At 48.6% G+C, this 9,739-nt stretch overlaps 1 pseudogene; it reads left to right on the top strand.

The window, feature by feature from the left end:
- Positions 1-2,220: 2,220 nt before the first annotated feature.
- Positions 2,221-9,732, top strand: LOC125140418 (annotated as a pseudogene).
- Positions 9,733-9,739: the final 7 nt, after the last annotated feature.

The following is a 9,739-nucleotide window of genomic DNA, read 5'->3' as shown; positions in this document are numbered from 1 at the left end:
CATTTCTACGATCTTGGCTTTCTGATCTAGCAAACGAGTTTTGGACGAGAACATGGTGCTCTCTTTCACTTGGCAGCACCCGTCCTTTGGGTTACACTCCGCTGGATGCTGGAGAACATTAGAACTGCATGGAGCCTTCAGCTCTGTCTATCTCTTCGTTCTTGTCCACACATTCACGGATGCCAGGACACAAACATTTTCACCGCCCCCACCCTCCCCGAGCCCGACTTCCCCTCAGGCCGGTTTTGTCCATGCTAACTATTTTGTGCCTTAGTCCATCGCTCACAATCAGATTGTCTCATGACGGCAAGCGACAGCTATTGTAGCGTTCTCGATTAACGTCACACGCGGCGAGCTGATACGAGGCCGCTATCGTCTTTTCTCTTCCGACTCGAGTAGCTGAGCGAGGGACGGAGCGAAGGTGGAGTGGAGGAATGGTGGAGATGGAAAGAGGGTGAGGTGCAGGGTGTAGAACAAGCGGGGAAAATAATAGGGAGGGCGGGAACAAGGGAGGCAAGGGCGGAAAAATGACTCAACTGATACTCCCGTTTCCATGGTTACACCAAAGGCCTTTCCACCCACTCTTTTTTTTTTTTTTTTTTTTTTAATATAATTTCTCTTCCCTTCTCGTCTCTCTCCCTCCAAATTCTCTCTCCTCCTCTCTCTCTTCTCTCCCCTTCCTCCATCTCTTCCTCCTAACTCCTCTCTCTCGTCACAGATACAATTTGTGTTTCCGTTGGTCACGTCCTTCTGCCCTTCTAGCTCACTTAGTGGTCCTCTTATTTACAGGCCGCCTATGAAGGGAATTAAACGGATCACATTCTTTGTTACTCTTTCACCCCTTTGCCCTGTAGTTTTCGTGCTGTTTGCTTGGCCTCATTCATACTCCTCTCTCTCTCTCTCTCTGTTACACTCCTCTCTCTCTCGGCTCTCTTTCTCACTCTCTTTTCTCTGTGTCTCCCTCTCTCTCTCTCTCTCACTCTCTTCTCCTCGCATAGTCCTCTCCTCTTCTCACTCTCTCTCTTTCTCTCTCTCTCCCTCTCTCTCTCTCCTTCTCTCTCTAGCTTGTACACTCTCTCTTTCCTCCTTTCTCTCTCTCCTCCTCTCTCACTTCGTTTTTAGACACTCTCCTCTTTCTTTTCTTCTTTCTCACTCTTCCTCTCTCTTCTCTCGTTACAACACCCACACACAAAAAACTCTGCTCTCACTCTGACAACTACGGCCTCCCATCTCTCTCTCTCTCGCTCTCTCTCTCTCTGTGTACACTCTCTCTCTCCTCCTCGCTCCTTTCCTCTCTCTCTCTCTCCCTTCACTTGCTGAACTCTCTCTCTCTCTCCTCTCTCTCTCACTCTGTGTACACTCTCTCTTCTCGTCTCTGCTCAACTCTCACGCGCTCTCTATCTGCACTCTCTCACTCGCTGTGTACACTCTCACTCTCTCGCTCTCCTCTCTCACTCTCTCTCTCTCGTGTCTCTCTCTCGCTCCTCTCATGCTCTCTCGACCTACTCTCTAGTCGTCTCACTCTCTCGACTCTGTGTACACACCGTCTCCCTCTGTGTCTACACTCTCGCCTACCTCTCTCTCTCCTCTATCCTCACTCTCCATCCGCGAATCACTCAATCTCACGCTCTCTCTCTCTGCGCTCTACTCTCCTCGCTCTGTACAACTCTCTCTCTGAACGCACTCTCACTCTGACTCACGCCGCACTCGTCTGCCTCTCTCTCTCTCTCTCTCTCTCGCGCTCGCTCACAGCACAGACACACACTCTGTGTACTGTCTTTGAACAGAGGCTGTGCATGTTGTCATTTATGTGTTGTTTTTTTAGGGGCCCATTTTGTGCTCATTGTGTATGTGTTTTGTTGCCTTAAAAAGATCTGAGAAGCCTTCAACTGTGTTTCCCAAACTCTGTGTTTGTGTGTGTGTCTGTGTGTGTGTGTGTGTGTGTGGTGTGTGTGTGTGTGTGTGTTGGTGTGTGTGTGTGTGTGTGTGTGTGTGTGTGTGTGTGTGTGTCTGGATAGATGCCAGGGGTTAGGCCCATCCTGTGCTGCATTGAGGTCCCATCAGGACAGCTATTGTTCTTGAGCTAGGAGGATCTCCTCTCCTCTCCTTCTCTTCTCTTCTCTTCTCTCTTCTCTCTACAGTTCTCACATCCCCTCTTCTGCTTTTTTCTTTTCTATTTCTGTTCTGCTTTCTGTTTTCTATTTCCTGTTTTCACACTGAATGACTTTTGACTTCTCTCTGCAGAAGCAAGAGCCTGAGGACGATTGCCCAGAGCCGACAGACCTGAAGCTGAAGTCCTCTCCTCCTCCTCTCTGCATCATCAGGCACGCACTCTGTCGATGCTGACCAGACTGAGCCTGTGGATCTGTCGCTTAATAAGCCCCGCCCCTCACTACCCATCACCCGCCACACCCATTGTGTCATGCCAGTCAAACCTGCGGCGGTGACGGCACGATCACCAACCAGCACCACCATCTCCCCGGCCGTCCTGGCGTCCTCGGGCTCCATCCTGGCTCAGGGTGTTGGAGGACAGCAGATCCTACACGTCATCCACACCATCCCCTCACACGTCGCGGGCAAATGGGCCAGCTTCAGACCATCCCTCTGGTGGGACAGTCACTGCCTGTCGTCTCACACGGCCGTGCCTGCTGATGGAGTGCCCACCGCCGCCAACCAGCCATCACCGTGCCTCTCATCGGGCACAGATGGCCTGCCCGTCCGAAGGGTCAGGTGAGGAAAACGCCTTCTCTGTTCTTCTTTTTCTCTCCTCTCACTGTTGTTTTATTTAGTGTGGTGTTTAATTCCTGTGGTGTCGAGTAGCTCATAGTGTTCAGGACTGGTCTTGTATCCACAAGCTGAAGCTGACGTCCTGGTTAGAAATTATTTCTCTGTGGGGGTTTTTTTCTGCACATAAACTTTGTGGCATCATTTATTACATTTCTTAATAGACAGATGTACACGAATACAGGTGGTATTCCTTTTTATCCATTCATCATATCTAACCCACCCATCTTTTTATATCCATCCATCCATCCATCATATCTCACCCACCCACCCATCTTTTTATATCCATCCATCCATCCATCCATTCATCATCTCACCCACCCACCCATCTTTTTATATCCATCCATCCATCCATTCATCATATCTCACCCACCCACCCATCTTTTTATATCCATCCATCCATTCATCATATCTCACCCACCCCACCCATCTTTTATATCCATCCATCCATCCATTCATCATCTCACCCACCCACCCATCTTTTTATATCCATCCATCCATCCATTCATCATATCTCACCCACCCACCCACCCATCTTTTTATATCCATCCATCCATTCATCATATCTCACCCACCCACCCATCTTTTATATCCATCCATCCATTCATCATATCTCCACCCACCCACCCATCTTTTTATATCCATCATCCATCCATTCATCATCTCACCCACCCACACCCATCTTTTTATATCCATCCATCCATCCATTCATCATATCTCACCCACCCACCCATCTTTTTATATCCGTCCATCCATCCATCCATCCATCCATCCATCCCATTCATTATATCTCACCCACCCACCCATCTTTTTATATCCATCCATCCAACCATCCATCCATCCATTCATCATATCTCACCCACCCACCCATCTTTTTATATCCTTCCATCCATCCATCCATCCATCCATCATTTCTTACCCACCCACCCACTAACCCATCTTTTTATGTCCGTCCATCCATCCATCCATCCATCCATCCATCCATCCATCCATCCATTCATTATATCTAACCAACGCACCCATCTTTTTATCCATTCATCATATCTAACCCACCCATCTTTTTATATCCATCCATCCATTCATCATATCTAACCCACCCACCCATCTTTTTATATCCATCCATCCATCCATTCATCATATCTAACCCACCCACCCATCTTTTTATATCCATCCATCCATCCATTCATCATATCTAACCCACCCACCCATCTTTTTATATCCGTCCATCCATCCATCCATCCATCCATCCATCCATCCATCCATCATATCTAACCCACCCACCCACTAACCCATCTTTTTATGTCCGTCCATCCATCCATCCATCCATCCATCCATCCATCCATCCATTCATTATATCTAACCAACGCACCCATCTTTTTATATCCATCCATCCATCCATTCATCATATCTAACCCACCCACCCATCTTTTTATATCCATCCATCCATCCATCCATCCATCATATCAAACCCACCCACCCACAAAACCATATTTTTATGTCCGTCTACCGATCTATCCATCCATTCATTATATCTAACCCACGCACCCATCTTTTTATCCATCCATCATATCTAACCCACCCACCCATATTTTTATGTCCATCCATCCATCCTATCCATACATTCTTTATATCTAACCTGCCCACCCAGCTTTTTATCCATCTATCCATCCATCCATCCTACCTAACCTTCCTACCCATCCATCCATCCATCCATCCTACCTAACCTTCCTACCCATCCATCCTTCCTAACCTTCCTACCCATCTTTTTATCCATCCATCATATCTATCCTGCTCACAAATCTTATGTCCATCCATCCATCCATCCATCATACCAAACCTTCCTACCCATCTTTTTATCCATCTGTCAGTCGATCCACCCGTCTATTATATCCAACCCGTCCGTGCATCCACCCATCCAGTCACTTGCCTATCCCTCCATCCAACCATCCATTCATCCATCTACACATCCATCAACCGATCCACTCACCCGCTTGTCCATCCATCTTTAGTCTATCCTCTGAACAGCTGAGGTGAGAATACATGCAGAAAAGACCATTTACTCATTTTAGGAACTATTAATCTACCTTTCACCATATTCCTGGTAGGAAACCGTAGATCTTAAAGAAAACGCACCATCTAACCCTCCAGATCTGTGAAGCTGTGAAGAGAAGAAGCAGCAGCTCGACCCTCTGCACCAGCATCCGCTGTGCCATGCGCCTGTTCATTAATTTTATTTTATTACTTTTTTTTTTTTTACAGTTGCAAGGTGGCAGTAAAAGTAATTAAATACAGCTAATAAACAAGTTTGGAATCAAGTGGCTTTTTAGTATCGAGAGCGATTCGGCAGCCGTAACCCGATCGTCAGGCTAAAATCCAGGCGTCTTTATTGTATTTCTTAGACAACCGTTATTTGGTCGTGTTAAATGATCTACTGCACTCAGACAGAGCGTAGAACTCAAACCCATCCTTTTTCACGTTACTCATCAACACACTATACACGTCACACAGAGATAGTCGATAACACGCGCGACTCGCTCAGAGCTAACGATTCCACACAGACTTTGAATGACGGAGTGATGCTTGAAGCTCCGCCCACCGAATCGTTTCATAAGATTAAAAAGAAATGTTTTAATCGTCTGTCTGTATAACAAAAATTTCCAGAACATTTTTTTGTCCGTTCACGTGCTGCCTCAGAAATCCCATCTCATGACAGACGCTCCACCAGTCCGTGTTTATAACATTCTGCCTGATTTGTGTGTGTGTATCTGTGTGTGTGTGTGTACCTCTGTATCTGTGTGTGTGTGTACCTCTGTATCTGTGTGTGTGTGTACCTCTGTATCTGTGTGTGTGTGTACCTCTGTATCTGTGTGTGTGTGTACCTCTGTATCTGTGTGTGTGTGTACCTCTGTATCTGTGTGTGTGTGTACCTCTGTATCTGTGTGTGTGTGTACCTCTGTATCTGTGTGTGTGTGTACCTCTGTATCTGTGTGTGTGTGTGTACCTCTGTATCTGTGTGTGTGTGTGTACCTCTGTATCTGTGTGTGTGTGTACCTCTGTATCTGTGTGTGTGTGTGTACCTCTGTATCTGTGTGTGTGTGTGTACCTCTGTATCTGTGTGTGTGTGTGTCTCTGTATCTGTGTGTGTGTGTGTCTCTGTATCTGTGTGTGTGTGTGTCTCTGTATCTGTGTGTGTGTGTGTCTCTGTATCTGTGTGTGTGTGTGTCTCTGTATCTGTGTGTGTGTGTGTGTACCTCTGTATCTGTGTGTGTGTGTGTGTACCTCTGTATCTGTGTGTGTGTGTACCTCTGTATCTGTGTGTGTGTGTGTGTGTGTGTGTGTACCTCTGTATCTGTGTGTGTGTGTACCTCTGTATCTGTGTGTGTGTGTACCTCTGTATCTGTGTGTGTGTGTGTACCTCTGTATCTGTGTGTGTGTGTACCTCTGTGTGTGTGTGTGTGTACCTCTGTATCTGTGTGTGTGTGCGCGCGCGCGTGTATCTCTGTGTGTGTGTGTGTGCGCGCGCACACACACACACACACAGAGAGATACGCGCGCGCACACACACACACAGATATCTCTGCGTATCTGTGTGTGTGTGCACGCGCGCGTATCTCTGTGTGTGTGTGCGCACGCGCGCGTATCTGTGTGTGTGTGTGCACGCGCGCGTATCTGTGTGTGTGTGTGCACGCGCGCGTATCTGTGTGTGTGTGCACGCGCGCGTATCTGTGTGTGTGTGTGCACGCGCGCGTATTTGTGTGTGTGTGTGCACGCGCGCGTATCTCTGTGTGTGTGTGTGCACGCGCGCGTATCTCTGTGTGTGTGTGTGCACGCGCGCGTATCTGTGTGTGTGTGTGTGTGCACGCGCGCGTATCTGTGTGTGTGTGTGCACGCGCGCGTATCTCTGTGTGTGCACGCGCGCGTATCTCTGTGTGTGCACGCGCGCGTATCTCTGTGTGTGCACGCGCGCGTATCTCTGTGTGTGCGCGCGCGCGTATCTCTGTGTGTGTGCGCGCGCGTATCTCTGTGTGTGCGCGCGCGTATCTGTGTGTGCGCGCGCGTATCTCTGTGTGTGTGTGTGCGCGCGCGCGCGCGTATCTCTGTGTGTGTGTGCACGCGCGCGTATCTGTGTGTGTGCACGCGCGCGTATCTCTGTGTGTGCGCGCGCGCGCGTATCTCTGTGTGTGTGTGCGCACGCGCGCGTATCTCTGTGTGTGTGTGCGCACGCGCGCGTATCTCTGTGTGTGTGTGCGCACGCGCGCGTATCTCTGTGTGTGTGTGCACGCACGCGCGCGTATCTCTGTGTGTGTGTGTGCACGCACGCGCGCGTATCTCTGTGTGTGTGTGTGCACGCACGCGCGCGTATCTCTGTGTGTGTGTGTGCACGCACGCGCGCGTATATCTGTGTGTGTGTGTGTGCGCGCGCGCGTATCTCTGTGTGTGCGCGCGTATCTCTGTGTGTGTGTGTGCACGCACGCGCGCGTATCTCTGTGTGTGTGTGTGTGCACGCGCGCGTATCTCTGTGTGTGCGCGGGTATCTCTGTGTCTGTGTCTGTGTCTGTCTGTGTGTCTGTGTCTGTCTGTGTGTCTGTGTCTGTCTGTGTGTCTGTGTCTGTGTCTGTGTGTCTGTGTCTGTGTGTCTGTCTGTGTGTGTGTGTGTGTGTGTGTGTGTGTGTGTGTGTCTCTGTCTTGTGTGTGTGTGTGTGTGTGTGTGTGTGTCTCTGTCGTGTGTGTGTGTGTGTGTCTCTGTCTTGTGTGTGTGTGTGTCTCTGTCTTGTGTGTGTGTGTGTGTGTGTCTCTGTCGTGTGTGTGTGTGTCTCTGTCGTGTGTGTGTGTCTCTGTCTTGTGTGTGTGTGTGTGTCTCTGTCTGTGTGTCTCTGTCTGTGTGTGTCTCTGTCTGTGTGTGTCTCTGTCTGTGTGTGTCTCTGTCTGTGTGTGTCTCTGTCTGTGTGTGTCTCTGTCTGTGTATGTCTCTGTCTGTGTGTGTCTCTGTCTTGTGTGTGTGTGTGTGTGTGTGTGTGTGTGTGTGTGTCTGTCTTGTGTGTGTGTGTGTGTGTGTGTGTGTGTGTGTGTGTGTGTGTGTGTGTGTCTCTGTCTTGTGTGTGTGTGTGTCTCTGTCTTGTGTGTGTGTGTGTCTCTGTCTTGTGTGTGTGTGTGTGTCTCTGTCTTGTGTGTGTGTGTCTCTGTCTTGTGTGTGTGTGTCTCTGTCTTGTGTGTGTGTGTCTCTGTCTTGTGTGTGTGTGTGTGTGTCTCTGTCTTGTGTGTGTGTGTGTGTGTCTCTGTCTTGTGTGTGTGTGTGTCTCTGTCTTGTGTGTGTGTCTCTGTGTCCGTGTGTGTGTCTCTGTGTCCGTGTGTGTGTCTCTGTGTCCGTGTGTGTGTCTCTGTGTCCGTGTGTGTGTCTCTGTGTCCGTGTGTGTGTCTCTGTGTCCGTGTGTGTGTCTCTGTGTCCGTATGTGTGTCTCTGCGTGTGTGTGTGTCTCTGCGTGTGTCTCTGTGTGTGTGTGTGTGTCTCTGTGTGTCTGTGTGTGTGTGTGTGTCTCTGTGTGTGTGTTTACGTTTAACTGACCGTCCGATGGGGTGGACGTGATTTTCCAGATTAAATATTTTTTCCTTCTCGCTGGTCTAATAATGAAAACTAAGACAAAGATGGGAAATGGAAGTGAAACACCGGGGGGGGTGGGGGGTTGTTAGGGAGAGGCAGAAATTAAGGGGATTTTGATGGATTCTGCACAAAGATGGTGATTTCGAAAAATGGTCTGCTTCTCATCCGGGGCATCAATGTGAGAAACGGGAGGGGCTAAAAAGGGAGGGTTAAATTTACACACTGGTGGAGTGAATTATGATATTTCTGGGTGTGGTTCCTGTTTTACTGTGTTTTATAAACAGGATTTAGTTTCACTTAGTAATTTCATTCCAAGGAAAAACATTGAGATGGAAGACACACACACACACACACACACACACACACACACACACACACACACACACACACACAACAGTCATTGAGTAAAATAATATTGGGATGCTTTGAGAGAAGATGGAGGCTTGCCAGGGATTTTCATTCCAAACACTTCCCTCTTTGATTCCGACTCCAAAACAACCGAACTGCGTGAAGATTCTCTGCTCTGTTCTTCCCCCAGGGGGTTCAGTTTTGCCCCAAACAGAGATACAGAAGGCTCTGCCCATGTCCTACTCAGCCACACCTATTTTTAATAAGGAGCTTGGGGTTAATTTACGATCTCATAATCTTTCCTTCTTTTCTGGACACGCCCAAAGAGCAGTGTGCATAAGCAGTGTGCATAAGCAGTGTGCATAAGCAGTGTGCATAAGCAGTGTGCATAAGCAGTGTGCATAAGCAGTGTGCATAAGCAGTGTGCATAAGCAGTGTGCATAAGCAGTGTGCATAAGCAGTGTGCATAAGCAGTGTGCATAAGCAGCGTGCATAAGCAGCGTGCATAAGCAGCGTGCATAAGCAGCGTGCATAAGCAGCGTGCATAAGCAGCGTGCATAAGCAGCGTGCATAAGCAACTATAACGAGAACTTCTCACTTATTCTATATGAGATCCATCTCTCTCTCTCTCTCTCTCTCTCTCTCACACACACAGAGAGTACAGGGATGAGTGCTCGGCCCAGGGATGAGTGCAGGAACGTTAGGATCTTACAGATGTGGATAATAGAGATTAGGTCGACAAACTCCCACGTATTCCTTTAATGGTCATGGTGTTAATGAGCAAGCTTTGGTTCGATGCCGGTCAAGTGAGGCTCTAGATCCGATTTCTGCTCTCAGAACTGTCTTTGTGTCAAATGGCTAAAATTCTTTGGCCTTCTCTCGTCTTGTGTGTGTGTAATTAGTGCGGATTAAGCCTGGCTCGACGTCCCCGGTGGAGTACCAGAGTGACAGCGATGCAGAGAGTGGTACAGAGTCCGGATCAGCTTCCTTCAGAACACAGAGCATGGA

The sequence above is a fragment of the Tachysurus fulvidraco genome, unplaced genomic scaffold (genome assembly GCF_022655615.1).
Source record: "Tachysurus fulvidraco isolate hzauxx_2018 unplaced genomic scaffold, HZAU_PFXX_2.0 HiC_scaffold_98_np12, whole genome shotgun sequence".
Taxonomy (NCBI): domain Eukaryota; kingdom Metazoa; phylum Chordata; class Actinopteri; order Siluriformes; family Bagridae; genus Tachysurus; species Tachysurus fulvidraco.
This window is presented reverse-complemented; position numbering and strand designations above follow the sequence as displayed.